This window comes from Medicago sativa, chromosome 2 (assembly GCF_051527215.1).
Source record: "Medicago sativa cultivar Bolivia chromosome 2, Bolivia_mono, whole genome shotgun sequence".
NCBI classification, from domain to species: Eukaryota; Viridiplantae; Streptophyta; class Magnoliopsida; order Fabales; family Fabaceae; genus Medicago; species Medicago sativa.
The window spans coordinates 52,942,802-52,959,163 of NC_140750.1; the positions used below are offsets into that span (position 1 = coordinate 52,942,802).

The 16,362-nt window shown below is 35.3% G+C and overlaps 1 long non-coding RNA gene and 1 other non-coding gene across 2 annotated transcripts; both read right to left on the reverse strand.

Moving 5' to 3' along the window:
• Positions 1–505: 505 nt before the first annotated feature.
• On the reverse strand, positions 506–3,153 carry LOC146948838 (uncharacterized). Its single transcript, XR_015025358.1, has 4 exons — positions 3,044–3,153; positions 2,502–2,585; positions 1,762–1,848; positions 506–862 (listed from the first exon to the last, which is right to left on the reverse strand). It is a non-coding gene; the product is annotated as an uncharacterized LOC146948838 (long non-coding RNA).
• A 10,809-nt stretch (positions 3,154–13,962) lies between these two features.
• Positions 13,963–14,069, reverse strand: LOC146948839 (small nucleolar RNA R71). Its single transcript, XR_015029554.1, has one exon. It is a non-coding gene; the product is annotated as a small nucleolar RNA R71 (small nucleolar RNA).
• Positions 14,070–16,362: the final 2,293 nt, after the last annotated feature.

Consider the following 16,362-nt stretch of genomic DNA (forward strand, 5'->3'; position numbering starts at 1 on the left):
CTAAGCGGTTACATAATTATGTGAACGAAGTAAGCACTAACAAAAAAATAAATAAATATTTATATATTTTATAATTTGGAAATGTTAAATTAAATAATTAATTTAATCATGCTTAGAGAGTGTTTTCTTACTCCCCAAGTTTTGCTAAGATACTAGACTTTCCACCCGTGCTGCCGCACGGGTCGTATACATTGCAAATGTAGTAGGCCAAAATAAAGTTTAATAGCGCAATTACAACTTATAATTTTAATGCCATCATTTTTTAGTGCAAACATTCATTTTGTTTTTTCATGCTTACAATTCAACATTCATTTTTTGAGTCATTGGGTCAAACTTACAATTGGTATATTAAAACAAAGCCTAAATCGCAAAAGAAAATAAAAAAATCATTGAAGAATGTCTGAGTGGAAACAATTTCAAAGCCAAAATCTAGAGCACACATTTGACCCGTGCGACGCACGGGTTTTTTGGACTGCAATAGACACCAATTAATTATATATACCCATTGATGTTAGATAAGTCATGTGAAAAAATTGTATTATCATTCAACATAGTGCAATAAACAGTCATATTTTTTGGGAATGAATTGTAGACAAAATTGGTTATCCTAAATTGCAAAATATTTGTCCATAGATCACATTAGTTATCCTAATCTTCAACTTTTCTCTTGGAGTAACTATTGAAATTGCAGCGTATAATCGCACTCATGAAAACAAAGACGTTGGCGGATACATTCAAACATGTTTAAGAGATTGCTCTTGACTAAAAAATATCACTTTAGACATCAATAGACCAGATGTGTTCACTTGATCAGCTACCCTGTTGACTTTTTCTTTTAATATTATCCTAAGTCCGTTTGAATCTGTTACAACAAAGCATAAAATAAAATCAGTAACTTAACAAAAAGATCATTTATTCTCAAAGTAACGTATTAGGGACTACTCTTAACTCCTTTAAAGCATGAACTCAAGTTAATTACAAATTTGGCAGGTTGAATTTTGCACAAACAACCACAATATACAATAAATTTAACAAAGAAAGTAACACTTTGAGGACCATGTATTGCAGGTCGACTCTCCAATTCATAGAGACAATTATAACTTTTAACTTCCTAATACAGTCATATATGATTTCAATGTTTTCCAATTGAGAGAAAATTTTCATTCAAATCAAGTGATTTCAAGACAATTTCTTTAAATTGCCTAAGAATGTCTTATGCTAATATAAGATGGAGAACAAAAAAAATCTATAAGACGATAAAAACACTAAAGTAGAAAATCCAATAATTCAACTAAAGATAAAAGGATGAAAGAACCTCCTAAAGCAACACAAATGAGCAGAAAAAAAATATTGAAAAAGAAGCCAAATAAAATCATCAAATACAACAAACATAAAGGTTCAAAAGTTGGTCATTTTGAACATTCATCATAGGCATGATATGGCAATCTTTTATGTGGGATACTCCTCTACCAATCAAACCTGCAAATTATGAATAGCCAATCATACCTGCAAATCGAATCAGTAGCACATATGAAGTAGGAACATTACATTTTTCAAGAATGAAATAAAACAACAATTCGTATTCCAATCAAATTTTTATAACATATGTTATGCTAATCAAATTCAGCTGACATTTTAAATCACCTAAATCAAATTCATGAAGAAATGCTTGTTTTCTTGGTAAATATCAGAGGCATAAATTGGAAACAAAATGTTTGAACAGAAAATCCAAAAACCAAATTGAATTTGTGAACCACAGACCTTAACCAATAGGATCACAAAGCCTTAATAATTAGTCTTCATTCAAGCTTCACAATGTTGAATTTGGCTACCGCAAAACCATTCAACCTGCAAAAATAGATAATGAATAACGTGTAATTTAGATGAATAGATATGTCATAGAATTGTCAAAAGAAACATAGTCGTGATTTCTGCCGACGTACACTCAATCACAACCAAAAAAACTATAGAAACTATGAGGGACAATATAAAAAGAGAACCCTAGAAAACTTTCACCAATTCCTACTGAAAATCCAAATTACCTCATTCTATTTGTAGACGTCGTGATTCAATTTTTAAAATGATAATTTCTACAAATCTAGAACAGAAAAAGATCAAAATGAACAGGGTCTTTTAAGAATTTAAAAGAAACAGCATAATTTCAACATTGTAATCAAGAGCCAGATAGCTATACTATATGTGATCATGTTGTGTTAGTTAGATCAGCAACCCTGATGTAAAAGTAAAAAAGGCATAAAAATCGCAAACAGAGAATATACATTATTTATTACAAAATTCGACTAATTTGTGCCTACCACTCCGATTAAAGAGCGGCTAAAATACCTATCTACTATTCAAGGTTGTTTACAAAGTATGTCATACCCACATGTCCATGTTCATTCTACAAAACATGCCTAGAAGTAACAATCTAAAATATAAATGCATTATTTTGAAATAAGCCAAAGAAGAAAAACAGAATTTGAAATATATTTTAATCTTACCCTTCTATCTTCCAGGTTAGCAACTCCATCATCAACTTCGTCTTCGCTATCACGGTCTGATAACACTTGTTCCAGTGCCATGGGCTTCATCAACCCACAACAAAATGAGCAATGGACTCAGAAACAAATCAAATACATTATCTTACTAATCCATATCAAGTGCTAAAGCTAAGACAATATGCAAATTATATGGATTTAATCCATATATTATCTAGTTAATCCTAAAGACATGAAAACCAGTAGCAATTCAGTTAATATTGACCCCATGCACTCTTGTTTTTTAGAGATAAAACAAAATAAAATTTCTAAAAGCTAATGGTAATTACAAAATGAGGATTAACATTTTAGTATTAAATCCATTTATGGAGAAGCCAGATAACTGTTGAACCGAAAAGGCAAGGGATCTCTATGGTTATCAAATCAAAAGAATCTTCAATTCACTTATAGAAATTAACTTGTAGATAAAACAATCCATACACCAAGCATGTTAGGAAGTACATTAGGTGAATAAAAAATCAATGAGATCTAAGACAGTTAATTACCTGAACTCTGTGTGAGTGAAAGAACTGCCTCTTCTGCAGGTGCATACGAATGGAGAAACAATTTTGACAAAAATGAGCATATTAGGACTTCATAAGATTGAAAATAAAACAATAGTGTTAATGGCCTACCACATATTTTGTAATATCATATTTTGAGCGCCAAACTCCTTCCCATTTGTTGTAAAATTGAATATGTGAACCACATAACTTAACCAATAGGATCACAAAGCCTTAAAAATATGATATAATTCTTCCTATATCTTCTAATTGCAGCTTTTTGTCAAGCTGCATAATAATCAATCTTCATTCAAGCTTCACAGTGTTGAATTTGGCTACCGCAAAACCATTCAACTGGCAGAAATAGATAATTAATAAAGTGTCAATTTTAGATGAACAAATATGTAATAGAATTGTCAAAAGACACAAAGTCTTGATTTCTGCCGACGTACACTCAATCACAACCAAAAAAACTATAGAAACTATGAGGGACAATATAAAAAGAGAACCATGGAAAACGTTCGCCAATTCCTACTGAAAATCCAAATTACCTTTTTCTATTAAAATTATGAAGACGGTACGACGATACAAATTCTGACACGTCAATTGCTGCACTTTTTTAGTAGAAATAGCCTAAACACCATGAAAACATGGGAGTTTAAAGCATAATATCACCTTATGAGAATGCAATCCACGTTAATTATCAGTTTTAGAAGAAATTCAAAATAAATGTATAAAATCTAATCAATAAGCTAAAACACATTTTGAATTTATGACAAAATTGGAAAGAAATTGAAGGGAGGAGGGAGATAAAGATTTGACCAGAAAAACAATCACGACATCTACAAATTGAATCAACTCTCTATGACGTCAGTCCACAAATCAGCAAATGTAAATTAAAGACAAAAAATGAAGCTTTGTTTTATATACTTCTTCAATTCCAACAACCATGTAGAGTACCAACTTACGTTCTGTTGCGTGTCATCCTATGAATAAAGATAGGGATCTGAATATATTGAATTCAAAGAATATGCTAGCTATTGTTCTAAGTTTCTTTAATGAAAAAGTTATAGCCATTGCTCATAAATTTGAAGACTTCGATTTCAATAAGTTTTCAACATAAAATTTCAATTTTCAAAATGATAATTTCTACATGAAAAAATAAAAGACATTAGAGTAGAGTAAGTGAGTAAGTACCTGAAGACGATTACAATGTATAATCTGAAACTCATGCAGGCACATGTAAAGGCTCTGTGAAGGTCAAACTGGTTTCCGAAATTCATTATGATGCAGGTACCCGGAGACAATAACAATGGAAAAGTTGAATCTAACTCATATGAGTAAATTCTAAGAGAAATAAGATTGGAAAAAAATGAAGCATTAACTCCATATTAGAACAAAAAACTAACATACGACCACTATAAGTAACACTAAACTCAAATCAAATTAGAACACCAAATTAACATACGACCACCATAAGTAACACCATACTCAAATCATTTGCCATTATTAGAACAAAAACTATTTTTTGACAAATTAAAATAGAAACCAACGATTTTGAGTTGGAAAATTTGATAATTTTCCTATACAGAAATGAAATCAACAACTTTTTTTTTATCAAATGGGTAAGCTAAAAAAATCAGAGTTGAAATTGATAAAAATCCAGATTCAATTGATAGAACTAATTCCCTAAATTATGGCCTAATAAAAGAGGAATTCAAGATTCAATTGAGAGAAAGAGAACATGTTTAAAAAAGATAAGGTGGTAGAAGAAATTTGCAAACCCTACTAAATTAAGTGAAAGAAAGATAGAGCTCTAATTCCAATTTCGCCGAATTCCAATTTCCCCCAAAAATCCTTCCGCGACCGTGCTGTTTCACTAAGAATTCTAGCTTCTTCAAGCTCCTTTCCTATCAAATCGAAAAAATCAATCAAAACAACACCGGCGATACAAAAACCCTAATCACGATACCAAAATCGATCAAAACGTAACGAAACTAAAAACGCATACCGAGGGATCGAAGGTCTTGAAAATGATGTTGCATGGAAGCATTCTCTTTGACGAAAACTTGAAGAGGCTTATTGCCTTGATGAGGTTGAACGGCGACGACGAATAAAGCTTCGAGGAGAAGATCGGCGCTGATTCGAATGTCGGCGATGATACGTTCGGCTTGACCGAGTTTCTATATTTTTGTCGGCCATGTTTTCTATATTTCTATATTTTTGTGATGTGGTTAATAGAGAAACATGATATTAGGTCAAATTTGTTTCAACAACAAAATAGTTTCGGAAAAGGGCTATAGTTGTTTCAGAATTAAGCTTTAGGTTAGGGTTAAAACAGGAAATTTATTCCCTAGGGTTTAGGTTAAAATAAGGGCTAACATTAGCTTACTGGTTAACTTTTATATGTGATGTGGTTAATAGAGAAACAGGATATTAGGTCGAATTTGTTTCAACAACAAAATAGTTTCGGAAAAATATGGCTATAGTTGTTTCAGAATTAAGCTTTAGGTTAGGGTTAAAACAGGAAATTTATTCCCTAGGGTTTAGGTTAAAATTAGGGCTAACATTAGCTTACTGGTTAACTTTCATATATAAATAGATTTTGGAACGCAATATGAAATATTTTGGTGCACTATATAAAATATTTTGGTATGCAATCTAATATACTTTGGTACTTTATCTGAAATATATTTTTGTACATAGCAATATATATTTTTGTAAACAATATGATATATTTTGGTACTTGATAAATATTTGGCAAGTGTACCAAAGTCTATCGAAGTAGTAAAAATATCGATCCACGAGGACTGTATTTAACTTCAACTTAACAAGTTCGTTATTCGTTAGGATGTGTAAAGTTTATATTGGTTGCCCTTGGCAGTTGGTAATTGGTTGTAACAATCAGTAAAATATCTTGTGACAGAAATTATACTGAGATGAATGATTAAGCCGTTGAATACGCTATTGCTCTATATGAGATAATTGTCCTCTCTCTACTTCTCAAGTATTAATCTTTCTTTACGACAAGTTAACAAAGTAGTGTTGATCGCTCTCGCGCATCAACACCCATTCCTAAGCTAGAATCGCCTACTCTATCCCGAGTCTATGTGGCAGCAATAACTTAGGAAGCAATATGGAACGTTATCTTATGTGTCATAACCCTCAATTTCCCATCTCTGGGCTCCTAATGTTGAGTTAAACAGATTTACTAGATCAAGATCAAAAGCCAGGGTTAGTGGTCATTCAATTCCTAAGATCATTTCATATACATAATTGAGATAGTTATGGTTAGTGGTCCTACAACAATCATTTTAGAAAAGCAATGAGCATAAGTATAAATGATTAAAGACTGATTAATATTGATAATAGAGAGAGTACAACTACTGATTCATATATTACAATAGGTTCATCATGGCTTAATCAAACTATAGTTTAGCTACTCATAACTAAACTATCATAAACATACATGGTATAAGCATACATAAATTCTTACCAACTTGAGAGTTGGTATGACTCTAGGAGCTTGCTCCTCTGTTTCCTTGTTCCTTCTATGCTCAAAATCCCATCAAACTTCTGTGTCTAAAACATTCCCCCAATCTTTCCCTTTATAGGCAAAATAATGTGGCCAACAGAACGCACCATCGTGCCACGATGACTCCTCATCGTGGCACGTTTAGACATCAGATGCACGCTTGTCAGCAGATCAATCGCACTAAAGAGTTTCCAGATCGCACCATCGTGGAACGTTGCTAAGGCTTCGTGCCACGAAATTTCCAGAGAAGACAGCAATTCACAAACCTTTCCATCGTGCACGAAGCTCCTGAACGTGGCATGATCACTTGGCTTTTTAGGAACTTTTCTTCTTTTCTCCTCTTTGAGTGCTTGTTCTTGTTATAGTCTAATTTCGCCATGAATAATAGGTAGTTGTCTCTCTTTATGTTACAAAAAAAATGTAAAATACAACTAAAAACTAGTAATGACAGACAGTCATCAGTACTCAATGTGAGATGTTTTTGTACTAGATGAATTAATTGTTTCCAAAGTTTATCACATAGTGAATTTTCTATATAAATAGAGAGCTCACATAGTCCATTCTACATACCAAAAAAAGATTTCTGAAACTTCGAACTTTTTTCTTCTCTTTTCCCTTTTCGACTTGTTGAGAAGTCTTTCTTCTTTTCATCTCCTTTTTACGTCCCTTCGAAATTTAGAGTATTCTTAAGACCATAAACCCTTTTTAGATATATTGTTCCTTCGAAAATCGCATAGTTATACGGGTACCACAACATTGCTTCTAACCGTCAACTTGCATTTTAACATCCTTCCATCAACGCTTGTCAAAAAAATTAATTTTATATATCAACACCATTTTTTTAAAATAAAAACAAGGGTCCTTAAAAACAAAATCCTTCATCTTATACCAGAATCCATCTTAGTGTTTATAACCGCTTTTGTCGTTGCTAACTCGCTGAAAGACCTACTGAGTATGAAGAGAACTTCTAAATTATTGAACAAAGTATGTGAGGATAGAGAGGTTTTGCATGCATGTTCCCTAAGAGAAATTCACTTACTGTTGTGGCCGGCTCACCCTCAACGCAAATATATAGATATTTTTTTTGATCGATTACGTTGGAGCCGAAACCCGGAATACTGTTTTAGGGTCGGTTTAATCAATCTTTGTGAACGGACAACAAACTTTAGATTAGCAAGAGACTTGTTACAAATAGCAGCGGCAGAAGGTCATGATGCAGAAAAGTATGCGCTGACAATGTTATACATCTTTTCTGGAGATCCTAAAACGTATACCTTAGGCATTTTTTGGTTGACTAAGTTATGGAAAAAAAGATGCCTATTCAAATGCAGACGGATGATCGATGAGTCAATTGAACTTGACAGGCTGGAGACATGGAAGGCATTGGCCACCAAGTTTAGAGTTCTCTATGGTATGCAATCATTTGCCTGCAGGTTTAAAGTGCATACCTCCAAAACTGAAAAAAGGAGTCTGGATTGCATTTTCCGATGAAGACTATAGTTTCGACACATGTTTAGGTTGCCGTCTTGACAAGGAAGTCGTATGGTTCATTGATAAAATTGGCTATGATCGACCTGAGCATCATAACCATATTCGATCTTAAGTGTATGTGTGTTACAATTACCCTATTTTCTTCAATAAGATATATGTTATAAGTTGATGAAGGGTTACATTTATTCGATCACTCTTTGAGGATGAATCTATTGTTTTTGTGTGGTTTTCTAAAATAAGTTGTCCTTATAGCATAGCAGACTGTGCAAAGCTTGGTTTTATTGCATTTTGGAATGCTTTGATTCTCACATTATCTACTGTATCTAGAATTGGCTTCAAATCTTCGTAATATCTCAATTTCTTCACAATTGAATGTAATTTTTTGATTAAGACTTCTGGATATGTGAGTGTTTTGATTTAGACTTGCGCTTTTTATTTATGAAAGTTTCAAGAGTCTGAGACATTCGTTTAATTTCTATTAAATACATGTCTGAGACTCACGTGCTTGTTTTTCCGCACTTTTTATTGTTCTAACGTGTGTAATTATCAACGATATTTTATAGAATTTCCGTGTAAAATACAAATGATATTATATATATATATATATATATATATATATATATATATATATATATATATATATTTTATAAGTATAGATATAGATATTTCTGACTTTCAAATGTAGCAAACTCAATAAATCATAATTATCGTTTTCAATGACAACAATAATATAACAAATATAATAAAAAAAATTATCTTTTTTAATAACACCAACAATATAACATGAAGGTGAGAAAAACACAAGAAGGGCGGTTGAATTGTGTTTTGAAAAATTCTTCGTTTCTCCTAAAACTGAACACACTTGATCAGAAGCTAAGTGAGACAGCTTCTAAAGTGATTATCAGAATCTAAATGCAGCGGAATAAAACAGAGAGAGAAGAAGAACGACACAAAGCAATTATACTGGTTCCTTCCACAATCCGGAAGTAGTCCAGTCCCCCTTGCACTTCCAAGGAGATTTCACTAAGAGTAATATCTGATTACAATTGCTCAAGCACACAAGCAAGAGACTTCCTTTTCTCAAGCACACAAGCAAGAGACTTCCCTCAAGAACACAATCAAGAGACTTCCTGCTCAAGCACAACTGCAAGAGGCTTCTAACTAAACAAAATTACACAGAAAATTGTCTAAGGTTGAACACTTGATATACAATCAGAGGTGCTCACAGTACAAATCAGATACAGACTCAATGACTTAAGAATTTCTAAGATAAGACTTTGAGACACAGAAATTCTAAGTGAATGCAAAACAATTTCAGCAGAGGTTTGGCACTTGTATGAGAGTCTTTCGTTTAGCGTTCTTGCATTACCAATTCTCTAAGTCTTCACTCCTTTATATAGAGGTGTGAAAGAGACGTTGTGAAATTGCCAGCACATCAAAGAGTCATTGTTGAAGCTTTATCTTTCACCAATGATCTTTTGCCTGATTTGGTTGTTGTCCTATGAAGAACCAATTTGAAATCCATTCCTTATCCAAAGGAACATCTATGCAGGCGAAGCCGTATTCTGGAGCTGTTTTCTTATCTTGTAGCGTGGACACAAAACAGAGTAGTGGAGAAGGTGGTTGTACAGTTCGTACAATAGTACAATGTCAACGCTTTCGTCCATATTGCAAGCACATGCCTTCAAACATCTTTGAAATGACCGTTGCAAAATTCCACTAATCTTTTGTTGTGTTTTCGAATCCAATAGACAGCTTTTGCAGTGATGATTCTTCAATCCTTGAATCTTTTGCAAATCCAGTTGATCTTCAGCTTCTGGTGAAATGACTTCTGATGAGGCAGCTTCTGATAACATAGCTTCTGATGATGCAGCTTCTGAATGATACAGCTTCTGATAACGCAGCTTCTGATGATGTGGCTTCTGGACCGCTTGTCTTCAGGAGCACTATTCTTCAGGAGCGCTTTACTAACTTCAGGAGCGGATTTTCTTCAGGAGCACTTTTCTCTTCAGGAGCGAGTTGCCTTCAGAAGCACTAAGCTTCAATTATTGTTGATTCCTTTAGCTCTTCATTTGCTCATTCAGAACCAATAAATGATGTAACTTTTTAATTAAGGTCCTGTACACTTGAAAAATATTAGCTAGTCCAATTTACAATTTTTAATACCTTGTTATCATCAAAACTCTTTAAGGTTTATTGTTAAACACATTTTGTTCCAACAATCTCCCCCTTTTTGATGATGACAAACAATAGTATTTAAAATTGATCAATTGTTGTTAATCCAATTAACAAGTTGACTTTGGGGTTCTGAGGTTTGTAAGCTCAGAATCTGAGGTTTGTAAGCTCAAACTCCCCCTGAGTCTGATAGTCTTTAAGGTGAGGTTTGTAAGCTCCCCCTAAGTTCTATCCAGGTTAATTAAATTCATTTTTAGCGCAATAATAATCTTAGAGCTTTAAAATGAAATAAGTTATAGATGAGAAGAGTGGTTCAATTAATTTTATTTGAAATTTGATACTCCCCCTTTTTGATACACCCTTCTTTAGGTAAGACAAAAAGTTATAAGTTTTTCAAAATTTTCAAATATCATTAATGGGGCTCAGAGCCTTTAAATACTATCACATATACTCCCCCTTTTGTCATTATCAAAAAAAAATAAAAAATCAAGACAAAAAGATTTGAGAAAAATTCAAACAATAAGAGAGTATAATAAAGTATCAGAACCTAAAATCTATAACAAAAAATAAAATAGCCAAGCAATGAGTATATAGATGAACAAAACAAAGTATTCAGGCATTCAAGAATCAGAACCATGAAGGATTCAGAAGCAGTAAGAAACTTAAGATAAGAAGTGATCAGAAGCAAGAAATAGACAGGATTAAACAAACAACAAACGATATATAAACACTAAAGTGTGCAACTAAGGTTTGGTTTGAAGTAGTTTCCTCATCCTCTCCATTTCTTCAGCTTGTTGCTTCAACTGATCTTCAAGAAGTTGTTGCTTCTGGAGAAGCTCTAATTCCCTCTCCTTAGCTTCTTGTTGTTGCTTTGCCATCTTCTGCCTCAGAAGCTTGAACATCCTTGCGTCTCTGGTCAAATATTCCATTTCAGAGAAGAAAGGCTTGTTTGCCAGAAGCAGTCTAGGACTTCTGACTCTGAGTCTTTGCTTCAGGTTCTCCATTAACCTTCTTACAGAAGCTTCCTTGATTCTGATGCACTTGGCCTTAACAACTTCTATTAACTCTGCAGCTCTGTTTTGAAGTGATGTCCATGCTTCTTCATATGCATTGGTGAGATCAATTGTCCTTCTTTGATCCACCAGACCATGCATTTCAGAATGGATCTTGAGTAGCTCATTGTCAATACGTTCAGATTCCAGGATGTCCAGGGGTGGTTGTTCAAGGGTTTCCAGGTCAGAATCATTAAGAGTATTATCTTGAACAAGGACGGATTCTGGAATTGTGAGTTGTTCAGCTTGGGTTGAGGTTGATGGTTGGTCAGGATCAATGTCCATGGGAGTGTGTTGGTGAGAGGATTCTTCTGGTTGTTGGTTAAGTGGGGAGTTGGTTTCAGTTTCGGTTGGAGGTTGATGTGGTGAAGTTGATGTTTGAGAGTTGAGTTGGGGGTCAATGTTAACAGTTGATGATTGAGGTTGTGGAGGTGATGTGGGTGTGTGTGGTTCAGGTGGTTGTTGATGGGGGCTTTCTGAAACAACATTTTGAGAAGCAGTTGCTTCTGGAGTTGCTTCAGAGGCTTTCTCTGAGTTGGGTTCAACATCTTCTGGAGGAATCATGTTGAGAGGTTGAATGTTAAGAGGTTGAGGGTTAAGGCGAAAGATAGTATCAATGACTCTATCTCTCTGCTCAGCCATTTTAGCCAACTTCTCATTGATTATATGACCAACTGGTTCATAAGTGGTTGACTGAGAGGGCTTTTTGTTGGTTTTGGTTGATGTTGACTAGCCTTTTACTGGTTTTTGAAAAAGTTGAGCTATGGGTATATCATCATCAGAATCTGATGATGATGAGGATGTGGAATCTGATGAAATATTGACTACTGATGACATGTTGTCATTACGTAATTTTTAGGACTTATTGTGACATTTTGATAGAGTTCTCATGCAATTTATACTGTTCTGGAGTGCAAAAAGCTTAAATATTGAAGTCTGTTCGAAGGAAATCGCGCCACGCCAATTTCAAGCTGTGCTGCGATTTTTGAAGCAAAAATTACATCCTCCCTGTTTGAGGGAAATCGCGGCACGCCTATATACATGGCGCGGCGCGATTTTGACGGGTCAGGCCCATGACTTCTATAAATACTGCACTCAATCTGAAGAACAAGGGTTACGATTTTGGAGAGCAAAGTGCGATTTTGAGACATCGGAGACGGCTAGAAGGGCGATTTCTTCAACCTTTTACCAATTCATGTATGTTTTAATTATTTCGTTGATTATGCTATTTGTAAACTCGATTATGAGTAGCTAAATCTCTTAGAGATTAGATCCGAGATGAATCTTTGTAACCCTAATTGACACATGTTGCTGTGAAACTCTATTTTGTTTATGAATTCAATTCTAGTTTATTCAATTCAATTGTTCTTAATGCTTTTTATATCTTGATCACATATAACTTGATTTCGTGAGAATGAATGACCACTGACCATGGCTTTCAACTTAGACCTAATTGAATTGTTCTAATAAACAGGGTTAGTCTAGGAATAGATAATCGTTTGTTAGTGATAATAGGTTAACGTTCGGTAAAACCTTCAAGAATTATTAGACCACCTAAGGAATTAGGGGCTGCAGTTTAAGAAGAGGGTCCTAACTCAAGGGATTGATTAGGGCTAATTTGTTAATCATCGTAAACTAGAAGAGGGTTCATAACAAATAGGTGCAGTAGACCAATTAGGGGAACTTAGAGGATTCGACGGATCTGATCTCATCTTTCTCTCATATTTTCTTAATCAAATTTAATTTCTTTTATTTGATTTCATAAAATCAAACCAAATCTTCTGCCTAGTGGCAAACTAAAAATAAACTTTACACATCCTAATTATATAACGAAATTGAATTATTGAAGTTAAAAACAGTCCTCGTGGGATCGATATTTTTTCTACTTCGATAGTATTTGGTGCACTTGCCAAACGTCTATCAAGTTTTTGGCGCCGTTGCGGGGGACTGTTGAATTAATTCAACAAGGCAATTACGTTATAATTTAGGGTTTTTGCAATTTAAATTTCTGTTTTTAATTTTATTTTTCTGTTTTCATATTCACTTGATTACTTTGCGTTGTGCAGTGCTACTAAGGTATTTTGCTGTTTATGCGAGGTAAACAGAGCTCAGACGACTTAGAGTACGATCCGGAAATTGAAAGAACTGCTAGAGCACTTAAGAAAGCTGTCCGATCGCAAAGGTTAGCTCAGTCCGTTCCACCGGGTGTTCGAGAACAAATACCGGAGCCACTATCAACTGAATCTGAAACGATCTCTTCTCCTAAATCTGCAACTATGGAAGGAGAAGGAGTTGTACCACCGAGACCTAAGCTAGGAGACTACGGATTAGCCACTCATCGCGGTCAACTGACCCATACTTTTCAACCAGCTAACCCCGTAGCTTTCGACATCAAGACAACTGTCCTCAACGGTTTGAGGGACAAGCAATTCGATGGGACTGAAGCTATGAGTCCTCATGAACACTTGAGCCGCTTTGCTGAAACCTGCGAGTTTTGTGTGCAACCAGCCACCGTGACGGAAGCACAAAAGAAACTAAGGCTATTTCCTTTCACCTTGACGGGAAGAGCAAAAGATTGGTTGCTAACAATACCAAACGGGACTGTCCAAACATGGGTAGAGTTAGAGCTGAAGTTCTTGGAGAAATATTTCCCTATGTCTAAGTATTGGGACAAGAAGATGGAGATCTCTAACTTCAAGCAAGGAGAAGGTGAATCATTGTATGATGCTTGGGAGCGATTCAATTTGCTTCTTAAGAGGTGCCCTAACCATGAGTTCACCGAGAAACAATACCTCCAAATCTTCACTGAGGGGGTAACACCAAACACTAGAATGTTCTTAGATGCTTCCGCGGGAGGTAGTCTCAAGAGCAAAACTGATCATGAAGTCCAAGCTTTAATTGAGAACATGGCTGGAAATGAGTATCGTGCTGAAGCTAAGAAGAAAGAAAGAGGAGTGTTTGGGGTGAGTGAACAAACTGCTATCCTTGCTAACCAAGCAGCTATGAACAAACAAATCGAAGCTCTAACTAAGGAGTTTCAAGGCTTCACTTTGGCTCATAAGCAACAACAAGTGGCTGCAATCAAGTGTGACTTATGTGGTGAAGAACATCCCAACGGTGAATGTGTTCCAGAAGGATCAAGTGAAGAAGCTAACTTCATGGGAGGTTATCAAAGGCAGAATCAATACTACAATTCAGGCATCAATAAGCATCCAAATCTAAGCTACTCAAATAACAATGCTTTGAACTCTCAGATGCTCACTCCTCCTCAACAACAACAAAGGAAGCCATCAGCTCTTGAGGAAACTATGATGAACTTCATGAAGATGACTCAAAGCAACTTTGAAGAGATGAAGAAGAGTCAAGAAGCTGAAAGAAAGAACAATGAAGCTTCTAGAAAAATGCTTGAAACTCAACTGGGGCAATTAGCTAAGCAATTGGCTGAACAAAACAAAGGCGGATTCTCAGGTAACACTAAAGACAACCCTAAGAATGAGTCTTGTAATGCTATTGAATTGAGGAGCAAAAAGGTTTTGACACCTTTAGTTCCAAAAGCTACAAAGAAGGTTGATGATGTAGTTGAGGTGGAGGAGAATGATGTAGTTGAAAAAAATGATGAGGGTGAAGTTGAAAAAGAAGATGATCATGGAGTAGTTGAAAAAGAAAGGAAGAAAAAAATAGAGGGAGAAAAAAGTGAGAAGTTAATTGATGAAGATTCAATCTTGAGGAAGACGAAGAGTCAAATATTGAAGGATGGAGACAAACCACAAGTTATTCCATCATATGTGAAGCTTCCATACCCTCACCTTTCAAAGAAGAAAGAAAAGGATGAAGGTCAATTCAAGAAGTTCATGCAACTTTTCTCACAACTTCAGGTGAATATTCCTTTCGGTGAAGCTCTCGATCAAATGTCGTTGTATGCTAAATTCATGAAAGACTTGTTGACTAAAAGAAGGAAGCCTAAGGATGATGAGAACATAGCACTTTCTGAGAATTGTAGTGCTATTCTTCAAAAGAAGCTGCCACCTAAGCTGAAGGATCCTGGTGCATTTACTATCCCTTGTTCAATTGGACCGGTAGACATTGGTAGAGCTTTATGTGACTTGGGAGCAAGTATCAACCTGATGCTTCTTTCAATGATGAAGAAGCTTAAGTGTGGGGAACCAAAACCAACAAGAATGACCATTACTTTAGCTGATCGGTCAATCTCTTATCCTTTCGGTGTACTTGAAGATGTGCTAGTCAAGGTTAATGACTTGGTGTTCCCAGCAGATTTTGTGGTCTTAGATATGGCTGAAGATGAAGACATGCCACTCATTCTAGGAAGACCTTTCCTTGCAACTGGTCGTGCTTTGATTGATATTGAACGTGGAGAGTTAATGTTGAGGTTCCATAAGGAGCAGGTGGTTTTCAACATTTTTGAGGCAATGAAGCAACAAGATGAGAACCACAAGTGTTACCGGATTGACGTTGTTGAAGAAACAGTCGAAGAGAACTCCCTTGAATCTCAACCTATTCAACCTATGGAAGGAGAAATCGTTAAACCTTTTAAAAGTAAGGAGGTGATTGAAGATGTTCGGGTGCAAGAGTGTGTTAAGCAACTTGAAGTAAGCACAGATCAAATGCAACAACAATCATCATAAGACATCATTGACAATAAGTATGGGGGATTTGGAAGTTGGAACAACATGCCTAAGACTACTTTCACTAATCCTTGTAGTGTGTTTGCTTACAAGAAGATCCCCTTTGGAATGCATAATGGGCTGGCTACTTTTCAATGGTGTATGCTTTCTATCTTCTCTGATACAATAGAAAGAGTTAGGAGGTACTGTGACAAAGAGTTGGTAAGGAACAAGCCTGTTGATGAAGCTGTGGATCTAAGGAAGTCTGGTGCACAAGGAACTTTCAAGGGTAAGGAACAAAAGCTGAAACGGTACCGTAAAGGAGGACTCCCAAACAATGAAGAGGGAGAGACATCAACTGATCCTTAGGGATAGTCATCAGTCAAGCTAGTGACGGTAAAGAAGCGCTGGGTGGGAGGCAACCCACTATTTATTTTTCAGGTATGA